A 15,063-nucleotide genomic window follows, 5' to 3' on the forward strand; every position below is an offset into this window, starting at 1 on the left:
GCCCTTCCCAATTAACACAGCTGGACTTGTATTCCCATGAGAGCCTCTTGGAAAATTAGCAGTCAGAGAGTGCTGAGATCCTTCAGCTGCAGAAGGACTCTTGCAGTTGCTATTTGGTTACCATAGCCGATCAAGACCAAAAGGGAGCCTCAGAATTGCTGCCCTGCCCCTGCATAACTTTTCGTTGCACACCCTTAGCATCTCCTTTACAATTTTTGTTGGGAAAGGATATGATTGTTATTGGCCAGGATTCATTTGGGGACTTCCTCATCTTTAGCATCTTCTTTACAATAACTGTTGGGAAAAGATATGATTGTTATTGGCCAAAATTCACGTGGGGATTTGTCTCTTCGTTAATGGACTTAACGTTTATGGAAAATAGAATTGAGTAGTTTCACAACATCCGCAGAGGCTGCTGCTACGTTACTATGTTGAAGAGTCAGCAAAGTGACAGTTGTGCATTCGACTGATGCACAACAGGAGCTGATGTACAACAGGATCCGATGTGCATTAGGACCAATGTCCATTAGGAGACCAGCTAGGGAGTGCTGATGCTCATTAGGATACTCTTGCCAGTGTCTTGTTATGCACTGGGAGATATTGTGCATCAGGACAGTTGTGCAAGGGTCATGTTTCTATCTTTGTTGCACAGTGGTCCCAGAGATGTAACTACATCTCTGCTTTCCTCATGAGAATATTAGCATCACACAACATCTCAATTCACTTTTATATGAATGCAAGTCAGTTTACAATGAGGTAACATGGTGGCTCAAGTGGTTAAGATGCTGACTCTGTTGATTGCAAGATCAGCAGGTTGGCAGTACAGTGTCAGATAATGGGGTGAGCTCCTGTCACTCATCCCAGCTTGTGTCAGTCTAGCAGTTCGAAAGCGTGTAAATGCAGGTAGATAAATAGGTACCACTTTGGTGGGAAGGTAAACAGCATTCTGTGCAATCATGCTAGCCACATGATCACAGAATAGTCTCTGACAATGCTGGCTGTTTGGCTTAGTAATAGAGATGAGCACCACCCCCTATGGTCGGACACGACTTGGCAACTTGTCAACTGGGAATACCTTTACTTTTAAATACTCAGCAGGATGCCATCCATCCATCATTATCATCATCATTGTTGTTGTCATTATCAGCAACAGCAGCAATAACAGCAACATCATCCAGGACTCAAAGAGTTTACAAAAGTTAATACCAATTGCTTGTTGTTGTGTGTCTTCAAGTTATTTCCAACTTACGGCAACCCCAAAGTTTGGACGTCACTGGAAGATTATTTTCTGTTTTTTGAAAACTCCCTAGCATGATACATCTGGTCCATTTGGGAAACCAACCAAGCAGCCATATTCTATCCTCTCAGTTTCATCACAGTATCCTATTGCTATCTGTGGGAGTTTGGACCACAGGAGAGGAACATCCCAACCAACAATAGATGAAAACATATGCAAGGTGCAAAAATGATGGGATAGAAAGCTCTGGTGGGTGGGTGGGAATGGAAACACTGTGAAAACCATTAACCTATGAACTAGTGGGATAGAATAGTTGGAATCAGTAGTCCCTGTTGTGGTTAGTGTTTGGGGGTTGTGGGAAGGCTTAAAATCAGAGACTCCAAAGAGTCTGCAGAAGTATCATCCAGAGAAAACAAGGCTTCAGGACATCTGAGAACGACTTTGCATGTTTTGGCTTATTGCCCTATGGTTTTGAATCTACAACATGCACATTCACATGCACTCTGTATTAAACCTCCTCCATAAATAATCTGTAACATGTGGAATATTGGGGTATAAAATGAATGCATTTCCTTCTTACCCAGTGGCAACAGTAAATCCATTCTGTGTCATTTTCTGAACTTTAACAGAGCTACCTAAAGTGTCGGACCTATTTGGGGGATAGGACTTGTTATTTTAGAGAACTTCCGTAATGTTTAGACAAGAATCCAGAGTAGATTGCACCCGCCTCACTAGTATTGGAGTCATGAGCCGCTATAACTGCTAACAGTGGGTGCATCTGTAGAAATAATCCAGTTTGACACCATTGTAAGTGCTATGCTCCATTCTATGGAATCCTGGGATTTGTAGTTTTACAAGGCCTCTAGCCTTCTCTGCCAAAGCGTATTGGTGCCTCACCAATTACAAATCTCAAGATTCTGTAGGATTCAGCCATGGCAGTTAAAGTGGTATCAAACTGCATTGTTTCTACAGTGTACATGCACCCAGTGTCACCACAGACTAGTCTGGGGCCCATACATACTACAGAATTATAATAATACAAATAATAATAATCTTGTAATTTTTTTATTGTGTCCTTTCTTTATGTGTTTTAACTTAATGTGTTTAAATGGTTTTATGGGTTTTTAATCTGTGTTGTATCCCACCTGGAGCCATGGGGAGAGGCCGGTAAGAAATAAAAAAATGTTGTTGTCATTGTTAATTATTATTATTATTTCTTACTCGCTTCTCCCCAATGCTCAAGACAGTGGACAACACAGATTAAAATGCAATATATAATACCACTGACCACTAAGCGCATAAATGTAGGATTAAAATGGCCATTACACATTAATATCATCCAGATTAAAATGTACTAATTTACAATGCATAGTTTAGAAATCAGCTGCCGGTGCTGTTACTCCACTTTAACTGCTGAGGATTTATCTGTGGGAGAGAATTAGAGAATTCTAGATAAATAAGTATATAAAGGAAGAATTACTATAAAGAGCTGGGCTTAATAGATTTCATCCTGGTGAGACTGTGAAAAGACAAGAAATCAGAAGTTGTATGTACTGAGCTAAAACAAATGTTCTATGAAATCAGATGTAGAAGAAGAAACTTAGAAGTAGTTAAGTTAGAGTTATCTTTTTTTCTCTTTTCACATACAATAATTTTTCAGTGATGTGTAATGGAATGAATATAATGTGAAAAACATAAAGCTGACATTATAAATCTGTATAGTTAGGTTTTAATAATAAAATATTTTTTTTAAAAAAAATATTTCTTTCTGAAGTGCCAATCCCAGGATTCCATAGAAAGGAATCATGGCAATTAAAGTAGAATAATAACCAGTGTGGCATAGTGGTTTGAGTATTGGACTATGACTCTGGAGACCAGAGGTCGACTCCTAGCTCAGCCATGAAACCCACTGGGTGACCTTGGGCAAGTCACACACTCCCAGCTTCAGGAGAAGGCAGTGGCAAAGCTCCTCTGAACAAATCTTGCCAAGAGAACCTAATGACAGGGTCGCCGTAAGTTGGAAATGACTTGAAGACACACAACAACAACAACAAAAACGCTATAATTCTGGAGTATTAATGGGCCCCTGGACTCTCTCCTTCCTGCAAATATCATGGAACCACCATGTAATGCAGCCCAGGATCCTCAGGCTTAAATCCTGTAGATCACTTGCACCAATGGTAGTCTAACTTAATGTAACAACATTTTCAGCTAGAGGTAGTGGCCAAGGAGCAGCAAAAGCTGTCTCTCTCAGAGGTCTGCCCGGCTGGCTTTCTCTCCTGATAGGAATGGCTTCTGCTGACATTTGTGTCTCCTCCTGCCTCCTCTACTGAACAGTTTTGCACCTTGGATAAGCATACGTTCAGGCTAAAATCCACAGTAAATTCACCATCTCTCTGACTTCTGAGCCACCAGCCACCTAATATGACCATAGCTTTGTAATTCTTACCTGAAGGAAATGGGAGTGGAAGTGGAAGAATTTTATTCTGGATGAGAGAGGAGACAGAATTTGGCAAGCCAAGACCAGCCAGCTTTATCAGAAATGGTCTCCATACAAAATAAAACAATCCAAGACGTCATGTTGAGTTTGGACCCTCTCTAGAGAACTTTTATTCGGCAAAGCTGCAAATGGTTTGAATTAGAGGAAATATATGCAATAGCTTTATTGGTGCCAGATGCAATCATGCTCCACTGTGGTTTGTGTTATGCATAAAAAGTGTGCTTCTTTCCAAGAGAGGAGCATTCCATATTACCCACCAGAAGGAATACACAACATGCTGAGCGTGAATAAATTGCAAAATAGACAAGGGGAGAGGGAAAAGAAAGAGGAATTTTCTGAAAGAGAAGCCAGCGTGATGTTTTTGTGTGCTTTCCCGTCATTTCTGACATAAGGAGGAGACACTAAGGCAAACTTATCACAGGGTTTTCATTGCAAGATTTGTTCAGCCATTGGATTTTCAACCCTGTGTGAGATAATACAAGTCTCAAATGTACTTCATAAGCTCCATAGGGATGAATAAAGACCATCAGAGCTGAGGATAAACAATACTCCTTAAAGGAGGGAGTGTGGTGTAGTGATTGGAGCACTGGACTATGATTATTGGGGACCAGGGTTTGAATCTCCACTTGGGCATGGAAACCCACCTGATGACCTTTAGCAAGTCACAGACTCTCAGCCTCAGAGAAAGGCAAAGACAACCCCTCTCTGAACAAATCTTGCCACGTTTTTTAACAGAGCTTGGATGAGCATCTTTCAGGAGTGCTTTACTTGTGTCTTTCTAACTGGCAGGTGGTTGGACTGGATGGCGCTTATGGTTCCTTCCATCTCTCTGAATCTATGGATTTTATCACATGGAGGCAAATTGGTTAAACCCCGTGCAGAAACAGGGTTTTAAAATCTGCTTTTTTTATTTGTTTTTCAGAGGCATTTGTTCCCAAAAGTAAAAAGTTCCCGAAAGTAAAAAGGATGGGGTTTTGTCAACTTTGCATTCAGATTAATGATGGTTATTTCTCACTGACGCAAATGTAGTCCAGTATACCAAGTTAACATTTATTATACTAGCCAAAGGCCATGACAAAATGAGCTTATCAAAAAGCATTAAACGTTTAAAACAAAAGGCACAGAATACAAAGGACAAAAAATGTCCCAACATTTAGTGTGCAGTTAAAATAGTTAACTGTTAAAAAGGACAGAAGGAAAAAGAGACATCTTTCCTGGATATTAGTGAACATATACAATATAATCATGAAATCTAATTACTACTTGGCATCTCCATGGCAATTTATGGCAATTTTGTTTAACTCTCTCTTTCTAATCTTTTTTGCAGCCTTGCCAAAAAGAGTCACTCTATGTGTTACACTGTCATTGGTGTCACTCAAAAGGAATTGGACCAAATCAACAGTAGAGCTCCCACTTTTGTTTGTCAGAAAGGGTGTTAAAAATTTCTTTCTGGGGTTGCTGTACAATGGACAAATTAACAAGTAGTGAACAATATCCTCCACCTGAGACTGACTGCAGATGCATAGTCTGTTCTCCAAAGGCACTTTGTTGTAGCATCCGTCTAGTCTGAAACGTAATTTCTGTTTGGGTTAACCCTGAACGTCATGTGAAAACGACCCACTTTTACAGGGATTTTTTCACTTTAAATCAAGTTTCTGCATGGGATCTGTCCTGTGTGATAAACTCCTATGACTGAATGGAGGGCAGAGTTATCATAGGTGGAGCCAGAAGGATCATGCAGGCCAAGCCAAGTAGATCTCATTGCCTCGCAAATACTCCTTGCAAAGCAATATGGAAATGCAGGCTTTTCTAACCACCAGCAGTCTGTTGCAAAAGGAAGAAACTGGGACAAATTTATGCTTGAACATCCTGTTCTCAAAGCAATGGGAGAGATCCCTACAGCCACAAACCCAGTGGTGCCTGGCATCCACCAGGGTTGATAGGGAAGAGACAAAGTTATTATAAGCAGAGCCAATGGATCACTGTGGGCAACATCAGCTAGAGCTCATTTTTTACCGTCCTATTTTCTTGCCACGACATAGAGAGAAAGCAGTCCTCTGAACACAGCAGCACTCCGTGGCAGAAAGATGAAACCAAGAAATTAGGTTGAAGATTGTGCCTATGCAAAGCAATGTTAAATGGCAAGGAGGATGAGGAGAGGGGAAAGAATCCACACAGTTCTGCAAATGTACTTCTCTGAAATCTTGTTGGGTTTTTCTAGAGGGAGAGATATTTCAGGAGCAACTCATATTGCCCAGGAAATGGAAAGTGAGGCTAATTTTGAAAACATATTTTGAATAGCAAAATATATGGACTGATTACTTCACCCACCAAACATTATGACAACTCTCACTTTAAATGTGTGCTGTGAACTGTCTGTCTGTCTGTCTGTCTGTCTATGTGTCTTCAACTTGCCTGAAGAGTTATGGTGAATTTCACAGGGTTTTCTTAGGCAAAGGATACTCAAGTAATTTTAACAGTTCCTTCCTCTGAAATACAGCCCACAATATGTGGTATTCGTTGGCAGTCTCCTACTCAAGTACTAACCAGGGCTGACCCTGCTTAGCTTCCAAGATCAGATGGGATCTAGTGCCTTTAGCATATTTAGGCTCACTTTAATACCACTCTTATTTAAGCTATAAAAATTGCTAATACAGTCATCGAGTCTCCATTCTCGCAGACTTGAGATCCATGGTCTTGAATATTTGTCCTATATAAACTTGCTGGTTGAACTGAAATCCTGTCTGGCACAAAACAGAGGAAGAGTTTGCTAGTAATAAAACAAAAAAGAAGGCTTCTGTGGCCAAATCTCTGAGCCAGCACCGATACTGGAAGGAAATGAGGAATGTGACTTCATTAACAGCCTCCACTGGAAGTGATAGAAATGCAGGTAAAGTTATTGGACACAGTTGAAGTCCCTCAGGCAAAGAGTTCCCTTTCCCAGTGTGACATTTTGAAGCTAGCAAATAATACCTTATGGACAGGGAAATCACACTGGTAGGGAAGGTCACCTTTGACAGAATGATCCATGTAGCATTTTGCTCTTTTGTTAGTCAAAACACGGCCATAATTTCTTCCATCTCAGCCAGGTGAGTTTTAGGCACCGGTTTGTCCTTTGCCTATCTTTTTGCGAAATGATCTTGAGATCATGTAAGATTTTGAAATATGCAAGCCTGAGAAGAGGGAGCAAAACTTAAGGATCCTTTGCCCCATGCTATGCCTACACAGAAGATCCCAAAACCCACAAAACAGTGATACTTTTATAAAGACCCCAGACTCCAAAGCAAATTCTAGGAGTGGGATCTTGCTGTTTACATCTTTGATGCGAAGGAGCTCTGTTTTCCTTCTGGCTATGGAGGTCTCATTAAGCTGAAATCACAGAAACCTAGAAGCCTAGGCTTAGTTGATACCACTCTCTCAAATCCTCCACAATCCAGGGTTTTAGCCAGACAATCTTGTTAATCTATTTTCTTTCCTAGAGGTAGAACATTCCCCCACTTCTCCTCAGGAAAGTCCAGTGAAAGGAAAATTAAACTTTGGCATGGTCCTAGATCAGGACCACATCCATGTGCACAGTCATGCATTAATTGTGCTATGCAATTGTGGTGCAAATATGCCACTGAATACACAACTAAATGCACAGCATGGGATTTGTAATTTGTTGTGGCACCAGAGCTCTCTGACAAAGAAGGCTAAGTATCTCCTAGTCCATTGCACTAAGCTGTGGCAGGTAAAGCAGAGTCAAACTGCACTAATTCTGCAGTATAGATGCAGTCTATTCACTTTATCACACAGGAGGCAAAGTGCCAGCATCCCAGGAATAAATGGCAATTAAATCCCATGAATATCCCACAACAACCACATTGTTTTCAGATGATGTTGCCATTATCCAGCATTATCCCATGGTTAAAGTGGCAAAATTGCACCGCTTTTCATGCACTGGAAAATCCCATGAATGAAAAGCATGCAATTTTGCCACCTTATTCAATGGGATAATGCTGGATAATGGCAACGTCGTCTGAAAACAATCCCGTTGTTGTGGGATATTCACCAATTTAATCGCCATTTATTCACGGGATGTGGGTGCTTGGGATAAAGTCCTATGTCTCTGATATAGTATCACAGTGATTATTTGTTCTGTGGATACATGTTACATTGCAAAAGTGATAGGTTATAATGGTTACATTGTATTTTGTAGATAAAAGCTTTCTTGAGCAGTATTTTGAATGGAAAAGCTAGACAAAAGATTAATATATAAATAATTAATGTGAATCAAAACATTTTCTTGTCCCAGTTTGTTCAAGAGCAGGACTGTGAATAATATCAATTACCCAGAGTAGGTCATGATTTAGGAAAATGAGGCATGAAATACAAAGCATCTGGACATCTAGAATGAGAGGCCTTGCAGTCCACATTTTGGTCATGGACTGGTGGCTCTTGATTTCTGAGCTACATAAATATCTATGTCCCTTCCAGAGCATTAGATTCTGAACATGGATATAGCAACCAGGTTGGCCACAGAGTGGAATTCCTGGTGGTTATCCACATGAACACATTTATTTTAAAAAACTAATTGTCGAAAGAATGCCAAAAACTATGAATTCTACTAATAGGAATAAAGTTGACAGCATGTCTATTTTCGTGAGCAAAGAGACAGAAACCCAATTAAGACTGCTGTCTTGTCTTCCCTGTTTAAAAAAATCTGCTTCTCCCTGGCTCTCATTTCATTATAGTCACATAGTATGATATCTTTTAATTGAATTCCTTAAAAAATACAACCAGAGGTAAAAAGAAACCTGAATAAGCAAATTATCTGGTTTAATAATAGTTCCATCTACCTTTTACACAGATCTGTAAGGTCAGCGTATACCAAAGGCATTCTGAAAACAGTATGCTTTTTACTGGAAGTAGAAACTCAATAAACCTCCCCAGGACACCCATAAAAATATGCTGGGTAGTAGTTTGAACAAGGCACTGTTCAACAGGCAGCGTAATCGCATTATGTGTCTAGTGCTTGGTGGAATTCATAAGAGTTTAGTTTAGACACATAAGCTCCCCTTCCTAAAATGTAGTCATTATGTGTTAAATTCCTACACTGGGCTAGTATCACAACCCAATGGCTGAGAGCCTACATTGGGTTGCATAGTGGAACAAATCTTCTGTTGAATGGCAACAATTGCACAGCTGAACCAAGGCAGCCAGCGCACAGCTGAATGCATAGGTATCTGTGTGCATCCATGCACATCTGTATGCATAATGGCATTGCATATGCAATATTGATAAGTTTGAACTAAATGAAGATGAGCCTCATCAGACAAAAATGTCCAATTGCTTTCATGAATTTAGATCTGCAGAAGTCCCTGAGTGGATTCCAGCTGATGCATTTTTCTACCAGGGACATTAGCAGGTGGAGCCTTCCATATCATTGGGTCAGCGACTCTGCTCTGGGTTTTAGCCTAGCCTAGAGATTAAAAGAGCTGCCCAACACTGTCCAAGGTGCTGATATTATTGAGGAGGAGAAGGTTCAGCAGTCCACTACAAACCTGCACCTGTTTGATCTAGGAAAAGGATAGGTGTGAAGACACACCCAACTAAAGGTGGTGGCAGGTTTGGGTGTGCAATGCCGGTACCCTGGTGAGATCAAACTCTTCTACCCAAAAACGCTCTGATGCTGAATGTAAAGTTCAAAAAAGGGGGAAGTTTAATTTAAAGAACAAAAATAAAGGGTTTTTTCCTCCCCAGCTCTAAATAACTTGAAATAAAAGATACTTTACAGACTTTCAGCAATCTTCAGGGTGTCATCTTTCTGGGTCTGATCTTGGTTTGATCTCCTCTCTCAATGGAGCTGGTGCAGGGTCTTTCAGTGCCTGATCTCTTTGTCTTCTTTGATGCTGGTAACTAATTTGGCTAACTTGTTCTTGGTAACTAAATTGGCTAACTAGTTCCTGGTAACTGATTTGGCTAACTAGTTCCTGGTAACTAAAAAGGCTAACATGTAAGAAATGCCCTTTCCGGCTGTCTGGGCCTGTTTGCCACCAAAAAACAGCTCTCTGCCTGCTCACAGCAAAGACTGCTCCAAACTAAAAGCCTCTAGCAAAAAACAGACCATGCTGGGAAAGGGCAAACCAAACCGGGGAAAAAACAGGGATCCTACAGCTCCTCCCACAACTAATACAATGAATTTTCCTACACTAAAATATTCTATGGCCTGAACCAACATGAAAGAAAATGCAGCGGGAGATTCAAACAGTCCTGGCACAATAGGAGACTAGGGTTTGATTCCCAGTTTGGCCATGAAACCCACTGGGTGACCTGGGGCAAGTCACACCCTCTCAGCCTCATGGGAAGGCAATGGGAAACCTCCTCTGGACAAATCTTGCCATGAATACCCCATGATAGTTTTGCCTTAGGGTTGCCATAAGTCGGAAGCAACTTGAAGGCACACTACACACACACACACACACACACACACACACGAATCCTGGAGAAGCCTATGTCTGCAAAGTAGTCTTGGGGGGCACTCATTTGCCCACCCCAGTGTAAATGCAGGTGGGATCTTGGGAAAGTTTCAAAGCTTGTCTGTGTTTATCACTATTGATCAAACAAGAGGGGAGCTTTACAATGTCTATTAAATGTCTCAGTTGCATAAACCACGGCGGTGTGTCCATGCAGCTGGCCTCAGTGCCCATCTGCAGGCTTAAGGATACAACACAATCCCTGTGCTGTGAGCCAAACATCTGCAGCCAAACATAGAAAAGCACCCATGGTAAGTACTGGGTTTTTGTAACGTCCTCCCAGGAACAATCTGGCTTCATAGATTGTCAGTGGTGCTGCCAATTTAATATAGCGTGCAATGAATTGTTGAGTAGGGCTTCTAATTAGGAAAAAGAAAGAAAGAAAGAGCCCACTGTGCTTCAAGTCACGTTCCTTCATGGCATTCCCCTCCTGTAGAAATCACTGAGCAAATAATCTATGCGTAAAGAGGGAGATGATATTTGTTCTGTCTTATTTCCTACATACCTGTACCTCTTAAAATGTAGGTGGCATTTTCCGATTTGTGGTGTGCTCTCCAGTCTTCAATGTGCTTGCCCCCGCCAACAATTTTTAGCAATAAAAGTCATGCATTTTCTTATTTTGTAGATATACTAAGGATGGGAGATGTGTGGCTCACCCAAAACTACTTAATACATTCAGAGAAGAGATAGAAGTCAAGCCCATATCTTCTATTTCTACACTGTAGAAATAATGCAGTTTGACACCACTTTGAGTGCTGTAGCTCCATCCTATGGAATCCTGGGATTTTTAGTTTTACAAGGCCTTTAGCCTTCCCTGCCAAAGAGTGCTGGTGCCTTAAAAAACAAATACTAGAAATTCCACGATTCTGTAGAATGGAGCCATGACAGTTAAAGTGATGTCAAATTTGTATATTTTAAAATTATTTTTAATCTGTGGATAAGAAATCCATAGGGAAGGAAGGCCAATTGTAGAATAAAAAGAATTGTTTTTCCCCACCTAAATATCATTCTGCACCATAGTGAGAATTTTGAATGAATGTTCAAAAGAGTTTAATTACAAGTTAAACACACACTCTCACAAGTCACACACTCTCAGCCTCAAGGAGGGCAATGGCAAACCTCTGAACAAATCGTGCCAAGAAAATCCCATAAAAGGTGCACTTTAGGGTCACCATAAGTCAGAAATGACTTGAAAGCACATAACACACACATACTGGTTTAACTACCATGGCTCAATGTTATGGAATTCTGGGATTTGTAGTTTGTTGTGGCAGAGCTCTGTGACAGAGAAGGCTAAATACGGTGGGCCTTTGGTATCTGCTGGGGTTTGGTTCCAGGACCCCCTGGGATACCAAAATCTGTGCATGCCCAACTCCTGTTAAATACAACCAAATATTAAAATGGTGTTCCTTATATAAAATGGCAAAATCAAGGTCCGCTATTTGGAATTTATATTTGTTTTGAGTATTTTCAAGCTGTGGATTCTTGAATCCATGGATCAAGAATTTGTGGATACAGAGGGCTGACTGTAACTCACAAAACTAAAGATAATTTTTAACTGCTCATTAATACTATTTGTCTTGAGTCATTCACAAAGAGAAAGGTGAGATATAAATAAAGGCTGGAATGCTTTTGGTGGTTTATGTGTAGAGATCCAAATGTCCTCGAAAGCAACCTTTTTTGTCCAGGGTGTTGCACAGTGGAGGGGAGAAAGTAGCAAAAACCATCTTCCTCTTCACCAGCGCTGGCATGTAGGATACTGGCCAATATAAAAATGCAAATAAAGAGTGGGCTTCTTTTTTATATTTAGTAAATTAACTTGGTTTTCTGTCTGTTTTAATTGAATACTCAGTAATTGGATTTTTAATGGAATAAGAACACACATACTATTAATTTCCCTAAGTCTCTAGCATGAAGCAGACCGTGAATTTAATGCTAAATAAATAAATAAATTGTATTATTAGGTATGCCAAATTCACAAGCTAACAGGAAACTGTCACTGGAGCTCTACTAGGCAGAAGAAACCCATGCTTCCATTTTATATTTCTCTAATCTTCTTGTGTGATGGTTTATTGTTTTTATTTTGTTTTATACAGTTGAATAAAACATACTTCACACTATTCCATGATAATGGAGTAACATCATCTTGTGACAAAAAAAAATGTTAAATTAAAAAGGAATAGAGCACAGTTAGAGATTAACCTTACACTAATTTCTATAATTTTTCATTACACTAATCAGCAACCCGCTTCTTTTTAACTGCCTAATTTTTATTCATATGCTTTGGAGTTGGCCCAAAAAAAGGTATCACTGCTTATGGATTTTGGATTCTGTTCATATGTTAGAATTAGAAAAGCTGCCTTCTATCAAATGAATTGCTTGTCATAGTAATTTGTTAATTTTTGAAAAAAGATATTTATTAGTGCTTCTCAACCTATCTGATGTGGTAGGCTGTGACTGTGAATTTCTGACTTTCCAGCATGCTAGAGAATGACACCATATTTGTGCTATATTATTGTCATGTTTCCATCATTTCCTGGAGATTCACTGCAGACCACAACCCTATGGCTCCCAGACAGGCAACAATCTGTGGACCTCCAATTTGAGCATCCTTGGTTCCAGTTCCATTCTTTTTCAAAGCTGATATCGGTTCTTAAATCCTGACTAATATGTTGTTGTTTGCCATCAAGTTGACTTCAGATTATGGTAACTCTATGAATGGAGAGACTTTCAAGAGCCCAGTCATCAACGCTCCTGCTCAGATTTTGCAAACTGGAGGCCACAGTTCCTTCAGATGAATTGCCTGTCAGTAATTTGTTGATTTTTGAGAAATTATTTATAAGAGTGCTTCCCAAGCTATCTGTTGTGGTAATGTCATCTTCCTCTTTCTCTACTGCGTTCTACCTTGCCAAGTATTATTGTTCTTTCCAATGAGTCTTGTCTTCTCATTATACAGTGGACTCTTCATAGCCGTGAGGGTTCGATTCCAGCCCACCCCACAAATGCTAAAAAACACCATCACACTCCATATTATTCAATCATGGCAATGTGAACACACACACTTCACCTTGTGCACATTCACATTGCCACCATTGAATAATACGGGGTGAGGCTGAGGGTGGTCAAATTTTCAGATTGAAAGTCCACCGAAGGGAGGATTGACTGTATATCCAAAGTCTGACAGCTTCAATTTAATCATGTTGGCTTCTAGTGAGAGTTCAGAGTTGATTTGCTCTAAGACCTATTCGTTTGTCTTTTTAGCAGACCATGTTCTTCCTACCTTGCTTGCCCAAGATGATAGACCACAAGAGAGAAATGATTCCTCCATGTCAGGAGCTGCCTCTCCCACAGGAATGTGCTTGTTATTTTATTAAAATGTTATTCACTGATATGTTTTTCATATATTACTCTAGCTGCTACAATCCCATGAAAAAGTTGGTAGCTCTCCTGTCAGTGGAATGGTGAATACATTTGAGGTTTTAGTCTGAATGTAAAGGAGTGGTTCAAGATTCCCTAAATAGGTGCTGTACCATAGATAGATCCTTCAAAATTCAGATTAAAATCCAGAATGAATCCCCCACCCCATTGGCATGGAAACCATCAGCTACCACTGGAACTGCCCTTTAAGGTACATTAATAAACTTATAATCAAAGGAGGGCTTTACTCTAAGGATTACATTAAGTGCTGCTAACTCTTCTTTCCAAAATATCTTGGCCTGTCTGAACTTCCCCCTGCAATGACAGAGATTCTTGCTAAGTATGCTTCCAAAAGATGTTAAGGGATAGAGTCATTCTTTATCTTTGCCATTCCATACATACATTCCCAAAGGCAAACCTATTGCAGAGTTTTCTGAGGCTAAGAGTATATGGCTTGCCCAAGGTGGGTTTCTATGACTGAGTGGGGATTCAAACCCTGTTCTCCAGAATCCTAGTCCAATGCTGAAACCATTATGCTATACATGCACTAACAATGAGAGAGATTCTTGCTACATACACTTCCAAGAGATATGAAGGGATAGAGACATTCATTATTTTTGCCCTCCCATACCCACATTTTGAAAAGTTCTCTTCCAAAAAAGTGACCAATCCATAGTCTTCTATAAATTTCTAAAGAGCCAATGGCAGTTTTGATCAAAGGTCCTCATTTCATGAATCCCATTCTTCCTTCCTGATCTTCAAAGCATAGATAATTCATGATGATGACTTTTTGGGTTTATTTATCAAAAGATATTCAAGCCACTGACATTGGTCCCCCCTCCTCTTCTTCCTCATCTAATCCTTTCTTGCAATAAATTCCTGATTTCAAAATGATGTTTAAGAAAGACACAAGAATACCAAACATCGGAGTGAAAATCTTTATAGAGCCATTCTGAATCCAGTGTGTATGTCAGCCAAACATTTGCTTAGTCCAACTTTGAGAGGAGCCAGTTTGTTCCTCTTCATTGATGTGGACATCAAAAACAGTGGAAGAAATCAATTACCATCTGGAATGCAGCACTTTCTTCTGGTTTCCATCCCATCTTCTCAAGATGGCAGGTAATTTTGGGCTTCCTTTCATTGCTTTTTGTTCTGTGCTTTGAAAGAACGATGGAGATGAGTGAAGGCCTAGTGATGAGCTTCAAACCATTCCCACCCTGGCACTTTCTCCTGCTATTAGCATCTCTGTGGGAAATGCTGCAAGTGGTAGGTTTGTCACTTTTGTCGGCAGAGAAAGATGCTCTAGTAGGACCTGTGAAATCTTAGGTAACAAATGAATAGCCCAAGTTATTACTATTCTTGACACTCCTGTAGACACTTTTGTCTCTCACTTA

The sequence above is a fragment of the Sceloporus undulatus genome, chromosome 1 (assembly GCF_019175285.1).
Source record: "Sceloporus undulatus isolate JIND9_A2432 ecotype Alabama chromosome 1, SceUnd_v1.1, whole genome shotgun sequence".
Lineage (NCBI taxonomy): Eukaryota > Metazoa > Chordata > Lepidosauria > Squamata > Phrynosomatidae > Sceloporus > Sceloporus undulatus.